This window comes from Phoca vitulina, unplaced genomic scaffold (genome assembly GCF_004348235.1).
Source record: "Phoca vitulina isolate PV1807 unplaced genomic scaffold, GSC_HSeal_1.0 scaffold123, whole genome shotgun sequence".
Lineage (NCBI taxonomy): Eukaryota > Metazoa > Chordata > Mammalia > Carnivora > Phocidae > Phoca > Phoca vitulina.
Genome location: NW_022589826.1, coordinates 317051 through 332378, shown reverse-complemented (window position 1 = coordinate 332378; position 15328 = coordinate 317051). Strand labels below are relative to the sequence as shown.

Sequence of the window (15328 nt, the reverse complement as noted above, 5' to 3'; positions counted from 1 at the left end):
TACTTCTTCTTTTCACACCTTCTCTCTGAGTTCACTTTTGTTTGCTGAACTGCACCCTTGACTTTTACGAGGGGTCTGTGGGTAGCATATGACTTTATTGATCCCACTGTTTCCTTCTAGGCTGTCCCCAGCTGCTTGGAGACCCGTTAGCCCCTGGCTTCACTGCACTTGCTGCTCTGTGTGTGTTTCAGTCCACTGAGATTTTTATCTTGCATTTATGGCTGGCCATGTCCTTTCCTTTCTTTCTTCTTACGTATCATCTCCTAATGTTTGGAGCCAGCTGGTGAGGAAGCATAACTGGCATGTACCGTGTTACTCTGAAAATCTGAATCCAGTCTTGGATTTGTTGCTTTTGAGCTGCCATTGGGATGTTCAGGGTCATGCCCCTCTCGGGATCTGGAAGTAGGCTTCGGCACACATTTGGAAGGTCACCGCAGGTCATAGTCTGTCCTGAACTTTCTTGAATATTTCTTCCAGGATTTTCAACTATCTACTGAATATTGGCCTATGAATTCAATGTTTTATTTTGTTTGCCTTATTTTCTCTATAAAAGAGGATATTCAACTCATTAATACTGCTTTGCTAAGAATACCAGGTAATTAATATTTATTTAGCAGTTGCTGTGGGCCTGGTACTGTGCTGAGCTTTTCATATACGTTACGTTATATAATTATCACAGCAGTCTTCTGAGATGGGTGCTTTGGTCAGTCCCACTTGACAGAGGCCACATGATTTGAACATTACTCACTATGCGGCCCTGTTTCTCTAAAGACGATTTTAAAGAACTCATTCCATTTGGTTCATCAGAGGACGCCAAATTGCACATAATTGAATAAATCATGTAAATAAAACATTGAAGAAAGATTCATCCATAATTTCCTGGCAAATCTAGACTTGTAAATCCTCTAGGTGTTTTGTCGTAAGAGGTGTTTGGGACCTGTAGCAGGTTGGAACGTGGTTGGAGTGGAGACAGACATGGGAGGACTGGTTGGGAACACTGGATAACGCATACAGATCCTGGGAGCAGGAGTGGCGTGTGGAGAATCGAAAGAGGTTGTCTGCCCATCCTTCTTCCCTTCCCTTTCTTTGCCACAGCTTGATGAAATGAAAAGGGAGAATTCAGTTACTGATCCCGAGAACGTCCATGGAGCCCTTGCCGTGGGTCGGCACCGTGCTGGGCATTAGGGGTAAAGACAGGGTTCACGGTGGCACAAGACCAGGAGGTCAGTCCTAAGCCCAGCAACTGTGGGGGGAGCAGCACAGCAAGTAGAGAGGCCGCCCCACCTGTGGCGGCGGGGCTGTGAGGAGTCGGCCTGTGGTGTTCCATGGTTTCTCAGTAGCATTAAGGTGCAGCGCCATAATCATAGAACAGTTTGTGCCTGTAAATCTAACCCCATGGGAAGCCACACTTAATAATAACGAAATCCAGTGCAAGTTCATAGTTAGGAGTTCTCAGACTTACAGGCTTCCTGGACTGAAGACTCAAAAACCCTGACACCCAGATGCTGCAGTAAGGAGTGAAAACAGTGCAGTCGTTGGCCTTGGACATTGGCAAAGAGCAAGCTCCACAATCTTGGTTAACTCTCCGTGTTCTCAACCCTGTAACCTAATTTTATGTGAACATTGCACGAACGTCTGTCTCTCCCACTGGAAATGCCAGGAAGGCAAGGACCAGGTCTGCTTCCTCTTACTGCTGTGGCCGAGGTGCCCCACACTGTGCCAGGCTTCTGGTGGACACACAGCATTTGCATGAATGGAATAAATACATTTTCCCACAATAAAACATAACTGAAAAACTTTAAATTCTCTCAGACATTAATAATTTATTAACACAGAGCTGAAGTCATATATAAAACTCAAGTTCTACCATGAGAGTAGACTGCCAGTGTAGCCTCCCAGCTTACGTGCTGCAACCCTGCAGCATGCTCTTACCATTTCCTGCCTGAATCGTACTCAGTATTTCTTTAAAATACAGATCTAATGCTGGGACAATGAAATAAGAGCTTGATGCCCCTCACTTTTCCGTATAAGAAAGTCTAAACATCTTAGCCTAGAGTTCAAGGCTGTTTTCTAGTACAGTGCATCTTTCCCCACCTGACCTCTTTCCACACACTTCTACCCGCACCCTGTAGCCTGCAGTTCGGCCACCAGGACCCCTGCGCAGTGTGACGGTAAATAACTGAGGTCCTGCTGTTTGCTTGGCCTGTCATGTTGAGTCCCCTCCCAGCGCCCTGTCCTTGCCTGAAAAATTCCTCTTTGTTCTTGTAGGCCTAATTCAAACGCACTTGCCCCTAAGCCACGTTCTTTCTCTGCTCCGTACCCAGTCAGAATTATTTTTTCTATTCTTTGCTTTCTTGATACCTGGTTGAATCCTCTATGATAGCAATCATCATTGGATTTTATCGCTAGTTTTGTGTGTCCTGTTCTTTACCTGATGCTACTGTATATTGATTTTCTGCCAGACTTTTCAATCACTACTATTTCTTTGTTTACTTGCAATAAGTATTTCAAATGATACAAAATGAGAAAAAGTACAGAGAGTATTCTGTGAAGGTAAATTTCCCTTTCTCTTTTTTGCACTTACCTAGTTCCCTCCCCAGTAGCCACCCCTGTGCGTCAGTTTTTCGTTGCCATAATAACGTGGTATAACAAATGGCCATAAAACTTTGGTGGCCGGCAGCAATCAGCATTTCTTTAGCACATGAATCTGTGGGGTTCAGCTGACCTGGGCAGGGCTGACTTGTGTATCTGCAGTGACCTGTGGGTATGCCAAGCAGTTCTGCAGACCTCATCCAGGCTCACTCACGTGTCTGGGGCTGAGCTGAGCCAGGACGATCCATCTGCCCTGCTGGGGGTGACAGGTTCTGTCCCACATGCCTCTTTCATCAGGAAGCAAATCCTCCTCCTTGCAGTTGTGGAGGGCAAGGGCAAGCCGGCCACTGAGTCGCACAAGTACTTCCTACGCCTTTGCTCATGTGACAGTTGCTGGTGTGACGCTGGCCAAATCTGGTCACGTGCTTAAGCACAGACTCACAGTGGGGTGCGGTGGGGGGTACTACAAGTACATGGCTACAGGAAAGAGGGAAGAATCGGGGCAACTAGTGTATTCTGCCATGTGCTTTCCTCCAGATGCTTCACATATAACATAGATGATAGCACGATATTCCTTGTTCCTGTCCTTCACTTTTTCCCCTACTACTTTTTGATTTCCATTAATACATGATGTTTCATCATCAGGTGTGTCCTCTTAAAGAAGAATACATCAGGAAATCTTTTTTTTTTTTAAGATTTTATTTATTTATTTGACAGAGAGACACAGCGAGAGAGGGAACACAAGCAGGGGGAGTGGGAGAGGGAGAAGCAGGCTTCCCGCCGAGCAGGGAGCCCGATGCGGGGCTCGATCCCAGGACCCTGGGACCATGACCTGAGCCGAAGGCAGACGCTTAACAACTGAGCCACCCAGGCTCATTTTCTTTTTTTTTTTTCCCCCAGTAATGCAAATTTAATTTTACATAAAAAAAATACACAACAATCAACATAAATCACCCATTAACAGAATGTAGGGGAAACAATAAGGTTATTTCAATAGATTTTGAATCCAGGCTCATTTTCTTTTTTTTTTTTTGTTTTGTTTTAAAGATTTATTTATTTATTTGAGAGAGCGAGAATGAGAGAGAGAGAGAGAGAGAGTACATGAGACGGGGGACGGTTAGAGGGAGAAGCAGGCTCCTCGCCGAGCAGGGAGCCCGATGCGGGGCTCGATCCAGGGACTCCAGGATCATGACCTGAGCCGAAGGCAGTCGCTCAACCAACTGAGCCACCCAGGCGCCCCGAATCCAGGCTCATTTTCATTTCAAATCATGTGGCTTCTGTCAAGTGGGACCAGGAAACCTACCATCGAGAGAACAGCTTTTCTAGCCAGGAGGCCTCCCGACAACTTTTTAGGCACTTTTGTTACCAAGAGACTCCTGGGCCCCGCGAGGCGCTGAGCCGGCTCCGGGAGCTCTGCCGTTAGTGGCTGCGGCCCGAGACGCACAGCAAGGAACAGCAAGGAGCAGATCGTAGAGCTGCTGGTGCTGGAGCAGTTCCTGACCATCCTGCCCGAGGAGCTGCAGGCCCGGGTGCGGGAGCGGCATCCAGAGAGCAGAGAGCAGGCGGTGGCTGTGGTTGAAGATCTGGAGAGGGAGCTTAGTGAGCCTGAGAACCAGGTGAGAGGAGGAAGATGGGCTCTCAGACACTGAGTTCTACACGAAGGGTGAAGTTTGCTGACTCAGCGGGCTGGCTGCAGCTGGTTCTCAGCTGCTGTGTAATAAACTGCCCCCAAGCCTAATGGCTTAAAAAACCCAAACATTATCTCATGGTTTCTGTAAGTCAGGATTTAGGAAGCAAGTTAGGAGGATCTCTCATGAGGTTGCAGTGAAGATTTTTTTTTTTTTTAACTCGGAGTCTCTTTTTACCAGTCCTGTAAGGGTGGGGTGATCTAATCCACTCTCCTGAGGTGGAGAGGGAAACTGAGGCACAGAGCAACAGGGCCATTCAGTGAGTCAGGACCCATTACCCAGAACCGAGGCACGGTGAGGTGAGGTATAGTGCTGGGGTCACAGAGCTCCTTCAGGATTGCCTGTGTCTGCCCCAGGCAGTGGGGACCCCACTCCCAGAGAGCATCTGAAGGCTTGGCTGGGCTGGTGGATCCACTTCCAGGATGGCTCCCCTCCATGCTTGCTGGGAGGGGGCCCCAGTTCCTCACCAGCTATTGGCAGGAGGCTTCGTTCTCTGCCATGTGGATTTCTGCCTAGGGCTCACTGAGTGTCCTCCTGGCTTCCCCGAGAGAGACGGAGAGAGAGGGAGAACGAGGAGGGGGCCACAGTGCTTCGTAGGACTTGGCCTCTCTGGCCGTGTACCGTCACTTCTGCCACACGTTCTCTTCTGTAGAAATGAGTCGCTAAGCACAGTTCCCGCTCCGGGAGGGGGAATAGGCTCCACCTTTTAAAGGAAGGAGTGTCCAAGGACTTAGGACAATACTTTAAAGCAGCACCAGCACACCAGGCCACTTGTTCTCCCCCATCTGCTCGTGGGTGTGGGATCACACTCTGGGCTTCTCCCTATGCCATTTCTCCACAGAATGTGTCCTGTGGTTCCATGTGATGTCTTTCATTATTACCCTGGGCTCCTGGAATCCCTCTCATGAACCCAAATATCCCTACCCAGGCCCCAGATCACGAGCATGGCCATTCTGAGGCGCTCTCAGAGGATGTGCTGCATTTGAAGGCCAAGCAGGACTCGATAGCTGTCCAGCTTCAGTCCATGGTGACACAGCTCAAAGGTGAATCTTTGGGTCCCCCCAGATTTGGAGAACAGGGTAAGGACTTGGATGGGTCCACTCGGGATCTCCGGTGGCTCTGCAGAGGGTAGTAGTTAAGGCTGTGGACTCTGGGGTCAGAGGGCCTGGGTTGGAACTTAAACACTGCCTCTTAGTGGCTCTGTGACATCGGGCAGGTCAGGAAGCCTCCCTGCACCTTCAGCTTACACGTCCGTGGGGTGGGGAGAGTCACAGTCCCTCGGTCACGGAGCTGTGTGGACATTTAATAAGTTAACACAGGTGGAACGGGTGGAACGGCGCCTGCTCGCACACATGCTTTCGGGGGCCTCGCCCTCTCCGGGTGACCCTCCAGCCGGGTCAGCAGTGCTGCCGGTCCTGCGCTGGTCTGTGTCCTCGTTCAGCCCTCGGTCCTTCTCACCTCCGGTGTCGCATTCTGGGAACGTGTGTGTGTGTTTCGGGGCTTGAAAGAGATGACATGTTTGGTGTGTGTCTTCTCCCAGGTGGTGAAAGCGTGCCTGAGAGCCAGGAGTTGGCACTGAGGCAAGAAGTCTTGAAGGAAATGGAACATTCTGGAAATAGCAGACTCCGGAGAGATGCTCCTCTAGATTGTGCGTACAGAGAGCCTTGTGCACAGCGGAGCGGAGTGGGAAAGCAGAGGGCACCGGCCCTGGCGAGAGGCGGCGGAGCAGGGAGCGTGGGGAGGCTCTACTCGGAGCCCAGTGCTCATTCAGCACCGCGAACCCGCACGGGGGGGGGAGCAGCCCTGCGAGGGTGCGGAGCGCGGGAGGGCCTCGGCCGGAGGTCGGGGCTGACGGAGCGCCGGAGCCGCACGGGGAGCAGCCCTGCGAGGGTGCGGAGCGCGGGAGGCCCTCGGCCGGAGGTCGGGGCTGACGGAGCGCCGGAGCCGCACGGGGAGCAGCCCCGCCAGTGAGAGGAGCGCGGCCAGGCCTTCCGTGCTAGCAACGGCCTCGTCAGACACGGGAGAGGCCGCACGGGGCCGAGGCGTGGGAACGCCTTCCGCCTGAGCTCAGACCTCGGGCCGCGTCACAGGATCCACGCGGGGGCGGCGCCGTCGGCGTCACGCGTGCGGCGAGGCCTCAGGCAGAACGCGGGCCTGTTGCAGGGCCTGCGCGTCCACACGGGGAAGGAGCCCCCTCCGCGCGGCCAGTGCGCAGGCGCAGTAGGCGGCGAACGCTCCTCCGGAAGCGCCAGAGGGCGCGGCGGGCGCGTGCGAGCAGTGCGGTGAGGCCCGCGGTCCCCGCCGCGGCCTCGTCAGGCGCCTCAGAGTCCGTTCCGTTGCCGAAGTGGCCTCGTTCCGTGGACCCCCGGACCCTTCAGTGGGGCCATCTTGGGAAGTTAGATTTTCACGTGGCGTATTTTGTTTTCACCAGGTTTTCTCTGCTCTGGAATGAGCAGCTTGTCTGCAGCCTGGGCGCGGCGTCTCCGGGGTGAAGGACTGGGTGTGCGCGGTTCCCCGCAGCCTCCTCCTTCCCTGGCCTTCGCTTCATTTCTGCTGATTTCCCTAAAAAGGGACCCAAAATGACCTGGAAATAAGTTGGTATGGAGGGGCTGTTCTTGAGTAATGCTGAGCACGGAACAACCCTACAGGACCAGTGTCTGTGTGCGCTCTTAAAGACGGCGTAAGCTCGAAGGATATTCGGATGTGAGGTCCACCCCCCCCGCGGTAAAAGTTAACATCTTAAACACTGAAGCTTCGGGAGTAGGAATCCTCTCGATTCGCACAGGGGTCATCGCCAGGGTCTCCCCGAGGACTGTGCTGGGTGGTCTCCTCGGAGCTTCCGTCAGAAGGGACGGCGTGCTGTCCGGCAACGCGGCCTTCCCGGTGGTGTGAACCCGCAGTCGTGGCGGCCTGGAGAGCTGAGCCCTGCCGTCCCCACGGGCAGGTCGCTACTGGACTGCAGGCTCCGCTGGTTATGAATAGTAAGGGGACGCTTGAGAATGCCCACACTATGCTCCCATTCGTAGCCTTTCTGTCGGCGTCACCCCCGGCCGCAGCCCTTGGGAGGTTAGTCCGCTGCCCTCGCAGCAGCATCCTTGAGGCTCCGTGAAGAGGAGGAGCCGCGGGGACCAGCGTGCCCAGGCCACCTACTGTCGGAGTGACACGGGCTCTGGCACCAGACAGCCCGGGTTCAAATCCTGCCCCTCCAGTGTGAGCTTTGCGACTGCGAGTAACTTACTCAAGGACCCTGTGCTACAGTCCCCCCATCTGTAACGGGGGTGATTAACCGTGCCCTCCTCGCAGGGCGCTTGAGACGGAATGGATGCAGACTTTTAGAACATTTAGAGCAGCTCTCCGTAAATGTGCACTGTGATTTATAAGAGAAATAATACCATCTGACGAGCATAGGCGGAGTTGGTGGAACTCAATAGGATGTTAAATGCCTCTTCTGACATGCGCATTATCCTTTTCCCCAAGGTCAAAATCGGAAGCTGAACTTCCAAAGAGAGGAGGTAAAAGTGCAGCTTAGAAGTATACTGTGCTAAACCTTTATTCTTGAAGTTTATAAAAAGAAGTATGTGTGTGTATATTTGGTTTTCCTTAGACTTTAGGGACCATAGAAAAAGGAACCTCTTTAAAATTCCTTGACTACTTTGTGAATAGAACAATTAGCTACATTCAGATTATCTGGAATAATGCTTATCAAATTTTAGAGTATCTACAAATCACGTGGGATCTTCTTAAAATACAGAGTCTAATTCAAAAGGTCAGGATGGAGGCCAGGAATCTGCATTTTCGGCAAGCTCCCCGCGCTGCTGCTGCTGGTTCCCGAGCGCGCTCAGAGCACCAGCCTCACCCGCAGCCCTGAATACAGAGGCGGCCCCTCAGCTGTGCGCGGGGTGCCGGGCAGGGCGGCTTTCTTCCCCACGCTCCTCCCCGCCCCCCGCAGCCTCCACGGACAGCAGCATGGAGCATGGAACCCCTGAACCCGTGCTCCCCGCGGGAAGATGAGTGAGCTGCCCCCGAGCGCAGGGGGCGGGTGGGTTTGAGAAACGAGGCGCCGGCAGATTCAGCCAGCTCTTCGCCCAGCAGTGTCTGCCGAGAGGAAGCTGCTCCTCGTCCTCCTTCCGTGCAGGGGCTCCGGGGGGTGGGGGGCTGTCCCCTGCTTCTGAGCACACCGCAGACTGCCGGGCCTCCCCGTCGGCCCTCCCTGGGGCTGTGGGCATTCAGGACACGAGGTCTCCACTGCGTCCTTCCCTGCGGTGCCAGCACACACCACACTGAGCGCCAGCTCCGTCCCTCCGGGGATCGCCCCCAGTGCTCACACAGGCCCCTCTCTTCTCAGCTCACAGAGGAGGGAGCAGACACAGGAGGCCAGAGGGTAAAGGAGAAGAGCAAAGGGAGGAGAGGTCGCCCAGTGAGGTGGGGGTGGGCTAGGGGAAGAAAGGCCTGAAAGGGCAGTCCTGCCAGGAGGAGAAAATTGAAGGGGGAATTTGGGAATGTTACATTTTTTTTCAGATTGTTTCAATGATCTGGTCCAAATGTTGCCTGGTGCACTGGGGAGACGCTGGGCCCTGGGGTCTCAAACTGGCCTATCCCAAAGATGTTGCCAAAGGCTCTTGGTCTCCTCATGAGACAGAATTCAAGGACAGACATGCAGCACAGCAGATGAGCGACACAAACAGGAAAGTTTATTAAAGCAGACTACGCCAGCTTGAGAGAGAGAGCTGCATTCCTGGGGTTTGGGTTTTACCTTTTACTAACAGTTTTGTTTTGTTTTTTTTTTAAGATTTTATTTATTTGAGAGAGAGAAAATGAGAGAGAGAGCACATGAGAGGGGGGAGGGTCAGAGGGAGAAGCAGACTCCCTGCTGAGCAGGGAGCCTGATGCAGGACTCCGGGTACTCCAGGATTATGACCTGAGCCGAAGGCAGACGCTTAACGGCTGAGCCACCCGGGCGCCCCTTATTAACAGTTCATAACAAGCTATTAACAGTTCTTAACAAGCGGGTGGGATATTCATTATTGGAGGCGAGGATTTCTTGGTAGCAGGATTTTGTGCCTTTTTCTTATTTGACCAGGGGTTTCCTGTCGTGGTGCAGCCATCGAGCACCTGTCTGGTGGGATCCGGCTTCTCTTCTCATGGATGCTGCCAGGACAGGCCTCTGACCTTCCCCACAGCTGCCCATGGCCGCCTCCTTGCTGGCCTCCGGGCATCCCGTTAGAGCCTCCCTGCCTACTCTAACAGTTTCACTAATATTTGTGAAGAAAACATTAAAGACCCAATTTCCAAATATCCCCCTTTTATTAAAATTAATCGTTAAGATAGCATTATAATTTATGAATCTATTAATTAGTTATTTTCCATTTTCCAATTAGAACATGGCCTGTTTGGTGCAAAGATACCAAAAGCTACAGCAAAAACAAACCACATGAAGCCCAGAGTGTCTCTGTGAGTGTTGGTTCCTCCCAAAAGTTGGGGGCTTTACTGACTGAACCAAATGGTTTCCTCGTTTCTGATTGCTTAGTCTTATAGCTAGCTTTCAGACATGACAAAAGAACCCCATTTGGGCCATCTGAGACTCAGGTTATCCTTAAATTTTCCCATTAGGAAGTACTTGCACGTATAAGCTTGTATGCATTGTTCATAAAGTCTGCCAGAGTTCTCTGTAGGCAGTTGTTGGTTTTCCAGGGGTTTTGAAACACGGTTCCCTGTTCCTTTTAGTTTCCGTTTCATTTGTAGACTACAGCTTGAGTTAGATCTAAGGATATTAGATGTGGATTAAGAGGGTGCTGCATGTGAGTGTCTCTTATGTGTCTTGGTTTCTCCCAGCAAGGCTTAAGACCACTGAGGGTGCTCAGTACACTGGATGGCCCGTCCTTATGTGTGCATCCCTGGACAAGCCAATCATTAGTCACCTTATGAGGTGGGAAGTTCCTATGGGAGAGCTCCGCATCTGGAGGAATATCCTCAGACACTTCTGCTAGGCTCTCAGTCATCTGAAAGCACCACGTGCGTGGAAGGAGCAAGTGTCCCCTCTCTTCTGAGCTGAATGATTCAGTCTCTCATTTTTCCAGCCAGAAAATTTTATTCCAGCCTTATATTAATAACATCAATTAGTATAACGCCAAATTAAACGACCCATAAACAACCCCTTCTAGGTTATTCCCACCTAGAGAACATTACCAGTAACCCTCAACAGCTCAAGTCAAAGTCAGGTCTGGATATCCGGAGAATTCACCAGGTACACCTGTGAGGGGCTGAGGCATCAGAGGGGCGTAAGGGGCCCATGCTGGTCCCGAGGCCCCCCCAGGTGTTTGCAGGCAAGTGGCTCTGAGATCCTACAGCTGCGCCAAGAAATGTTGACGCAAAAATGAACCTTTTAGAATTTCTTTTAAAAAGGAAGAGTTTTTTTACTCAAGCCCAAGTTAGGACTGCTGCCCAGAATACACAGTCTGCACAAGGAAGGCAGTGCTCTGGTGAGGGAGTATTTGGTGCAAGGCTATGTTCGTTTTTTACAGAAAAAGTACAAATCATTAGACAAAGGACATTTCAGGAAGCTGCAGAGCTTTTGTTACTCTTCTAGTATCTGCAGGGCTGCACGACTCATGGCAACCAGGGGAGTTGATGCCTTTGTGTTCAGAATGCTCCTTTTTATTACTTTCTTTAAGGAAGCGGCTGTACAAAGTGCTGGGGTAGCCCTACAAGAGGAAGGCGTGCGTATTTCCCGCTGGCCTTCGTAACCGTGAACAGCTCGGCCTCGCTTTGATGCGGTTGGTGTCTGGCGCTCACGGAGGCCCCATCGCCTGTTTCCTGTCCAGTGCCCGGAAAGCTCGGGTCTTCCTCCCGCCCCGGAGATGTCCGGGGCAGGCGGCCTGCGGCGCGGGGCGCACAGGAGGACGTGCAGCGTCGGGGAAGGTCCCGCGGCGACCACGCAGCGGCCTGGGGGCAGGCTGAGGACGGCGCGGGTGACGTGTGTCCCCGCCAGCGGAGCGAGCGCGGACGCGCTCCTTGCCGTCTCTGTGCCACCGTCGGAGGACAACGGTGTGGGGCTCCTGACTCTCCAAACGACACCCATTCTCGTGGCAGGTGAGGAGTGGGGTGGGGCAAGGGCCAGGCTTGTCTCTAACAGGAAGTCCCACTCTGGGGGAGCGGAAGCAGGGAAAGGGGGTACTCTCTAGCCCTCGGGGGCGGGGGGCCGCTAGCGAGGAGGCCAGGGCGCCGAAGCAGCCTCCGAGCCCCCAGAGAGGCAGCGGAAGCGGACGGGCGTGCGCGGGCAGAAGGTCTGTGCCGCCTCGCCGGCCGGCTGCCTACCGCTCCCACGGTGCGCTCAGCGGGAGCCCCCTCCGGCCGGGGTGAATGCGGGTCTCGGTTCTGGGGCGACGGCGCGGAGCGCGGGGGACCCCGGGAAGGAGAGCGCCCGCATCTCGGCCATGGCCACGACGGGGCTGCCGCCGGGGTCTGGCGCCCTGCGGGCCGCTGATGCACAGTGTAAGCCCACGTGCCCCGAGGTCGGCCTCCGTGAGGGGGGGTGTGCTCGCCGGCGGGACTGGCACCGGCCTGGGTTAGCGCAGCGCGCGTGCGGCCGCCAGCGCGTATTCGTCAGCGCGCAGGCGCAGGCGCAGGCGCAGGCGCAGGCGCAGGCGCAGGCGCAGGCGCAGGCGCAGGCGCAGGCGCAGGCGCAGGCGCAGGCGCAGGCGCGCTCTCCCCGCTCCATGCTCCGCAGCAAAGCCCGGCAGAGCCGTGCTGTGCGGAGCGGTCCCGCGCCGCCCGGAGCGTGCGCTCATCGTGCAGGCGGCCTCTGCCGTTTGTCTCACATTGTGTCCTGCGCTGTGCAGAAGCCTGTTATCTCCACGTAGATTCTTGCTTTGGTTTCCTTGCCTTTGAAGGACGTGTCTGGCAAGAGGTTGCTGCAGCCCAGGTCACAAAGGTTGCCGCCTGTGTTCTGTAGGATTTTGATGGATTCCTGTCTCACACTTAAGTCCTTAATTTATTTTGGGTTTATTTTCATCTACGGTGAACAAAGTGGTCCGGTTTTCCCAACATTTGTGAAGAGACTTTTCCCCACTGGATAGTCTTGCTTCCTTTGTTGAAAGAAGATTAATTGACTATAACATGACGGGTTTATTTCTGGAATCTGTTCTGGTGACTCACGTGTGTATTTTTCTGCTACTACCATATTGTTTTAATTACTACAGTTATGGAGTATAGCTTGAAATCTCAACACCTCCAAGTTTGTTCTTTTTCAGGGTTGCTTTGGCTATTCACAAACTTACGTGCTTCCATACAAATTTTAGATTTTTTTTTTTTTAAGATTTTGTTAGGGCGCCTGGGTGGTTCAGTCGGTTGAGTGTCTGCCCTTGGCTCAGGTCATGATCCCAGGATCCTGGGATCGAGTTCCACGTCGGGCTCCCTGCTCAGGGAGGAGTCTGCTTCTCCCTCTGCCCCTCCTCCCACTCGTCCTCTCAATCTCTCTCAAATAAATAAAATCTTTAAAAATGATTTTGAGAGAGAGAGTGCGCACACACATGCATGCACAGCAGGGTGGGGTGGGAGCAGCAGAGGGAAAGAGAAAAGCAGACTCCCCGCTGAGCCGGACAGGGGGCCCTATCCCAGGACCCTGAGATCATGACCTGAGCCTAAGGCAGAGGCTTAACCACTTAACCGACTGAGCCACCCAAGCGCCCCATAGGGGTTGCATGAGATGGATAGGTTGCGTTGGGTAGTGTGGACATTTTAAGAATAATTCTCCCAAGGGCGCCTGGGTGGCTCAAATGGTTAAGCGTCTGTCTTCAGCTCAGGTCATGATTCCAGGGTCCTGGGATCGAGCCCCACGTCTGGCTCCTGGCTCAGCGGGGAGTCTGTTTCTCCCTCTCCCTCTGCCTCTCCCCCTGCTCATGCTCTATCTCTGTGTCTCGAATGAATAAATAAAATCTAAAAAAAAAAAAAAAGAATAATTCTCCTACTCCATGAGCATGGAATGTGTTTGTGTCATCAGTTTCTTTTGGCAGCATTTTATAGTTTTCACAGTACAGGTCTTTCACCTCCTTGATTAAGTTTGTTCCCAGGTATTTCATTATTTTTGGTGCAAGTGTAAATGGGACTGTTTTCTTAATTTCTCCTTGCTACTTCATTATAAGTGTATAGAAATGGAATGGTTTCTGTGTATTGATTGTTTTCTGTGACTTTACTGAATTCATTTATCAGTTCTCATGGTTTTCTGGTGGTGTCTTTATAGAGTTTTCTCTATGTAGTGTCATACCTGCAAATAGTGAGTTTCCTTCTTCCTTACCAATTTAGATGCCTTTATTTCTTTTTCTGTTCTGATTGCTGGGGCTAGGATTTCCTACGTTGAGTAAAGGTGGTGAAAATGGACATCCTTGTCTTGTTCCTGACCAGAGGAGAAAAGCTCTCATTTTTTTCACCATTGAGTGTGATGTTTGCTTTGGCTTTTTCATATATGGCCTTCATTATGTTGAAGTATTTCCCTCTAAACCTTCTTTGTCCAGGGTTTGTATCATGAATGGATGTTGTACTTTGTCAAGTACTTTTTCTGCTTGTATTGAAATGATACAGTTGTTTCCCTTTGTCTTGTTGATGTGAGGTATCACCTTGACTGATTTGCAAATATCAAACCACACTTGCATCTGAGGGATAAATCCCACTTGATTATGATGCCTGCTTTTTAATATATATTCTTGGATTCAGTTTGCTAATACTTTGTTAAGGATTTTTGCATCTATGTTCATTAGGGATATTGGCCGGTACTTCTTTTTTTTTGTGGGGTCTTTATCTGGTTTTGGTCTCAGGGTAATGCTGACTCCATAGAATGATTTTGGAAGCCTTCCTTCCTCTTCTTTTTTTTGGGGGGGTGGGGCGTTTGAGAAGAATAGGTGTTAAATTTTCTCTAAATGTTTGGTAGGGGAGCCTGGGTAGCTCAGTGGGTTAAGTGTCTGACTCTTGATTTCAGCTCAGGTCATGATCTGAGGGTCCTGGGATGGAGCCCCAAGGCAGGATCCTGAGCTCAGCCCAGAATCTGCTTGAGATTCTTTCTCTCTCTCTCTCCCTCTGCCCCACCTCACCTGCGCATATTCTCTCCCTCTCTCTCTAAAATAAACCTTTAAAAAAAAAAAGATTTGGTAGAATTCACCAATGAAGCCATCTGATCCTGGTTGGTTTGTTGGGAGTTTTTTTTATCACTGACTCAGTTTCATTGCTGGTAATCAATCTATTCTGTTCTCTATTTCTTCCTGATTCGGCTTTGGACAGTTATGTTTCTAGGAATTCATGCATTTCTTCTAGGTTGTCCAATTTGTTGGCATATAATTCTTCATTCTATTCTCTTATAATCCTTTGTATTTCTGTGGTGTTGAGTGTCAATTATTTTTTTTCTTTCACTTCTTTGTTGAGTCCCTTGACTGATTTTTTATATATATACTTAATTTTACTGCTTTTTTGCTTCCTCCTTTTCCTATTCTTATGGTCTTTCTTTTCCACTAACGGAGTCCTCTTTATCATTTCTGGTAAGGCCGGTTTAGTGGTGATGAATTCCTTTAACTTTCTTTTGTCTCAGAAACTTTTTATCTCCTTTTATCCTGAATGATAGACTCTCTGGATAGAATATTGTGGGTTACAGGGTTTTTTAATTTTAGCATTTGAATATATCTTGCCACTTCCTTCTGGACTACAGTTTCTGTTGAAAAATCAGCTGATAACTTTAGGGGGTTTCTGTTGTATATACCTGTTTTCCTTCCATTACTTTTAAAATTCTCTTTATCTTGACTTTTGCCATTTTAATTACTATGTGTCTTGGTGTGGACTACCCTGGGTTTAAGAGGGTTCCCCTTGCTCTACATCCTCACCAACAGTTGTTTCTTGTTGTTGATTTCATCCATTCTGAGATGTGAAGCAATACCTCACTGTGGTTTTTTTTAATATTTTTTAAAAAGATTTTATTTATTTATTTGACAGAGAGACAGTGAGAGAGGGGACACAGCAGGGGGAGTGGGAGAGGGAAAAGCAGGCTTCCTACTGAGCAGGGAGCCCGA

General features: G+C 51.1%; 1 pseudogene; it reads left to right on the top strand.

Annotated features, from left to right (window-relative positions):
* Positions 1-1144: 1144 nt before the first annotated feature.
* On the top strand, positions 1145-6566 carry LOC116628577 (annotated as a pseudogene).
* Positions 6567-15328: the final 8762 nt, after the last annotated feature.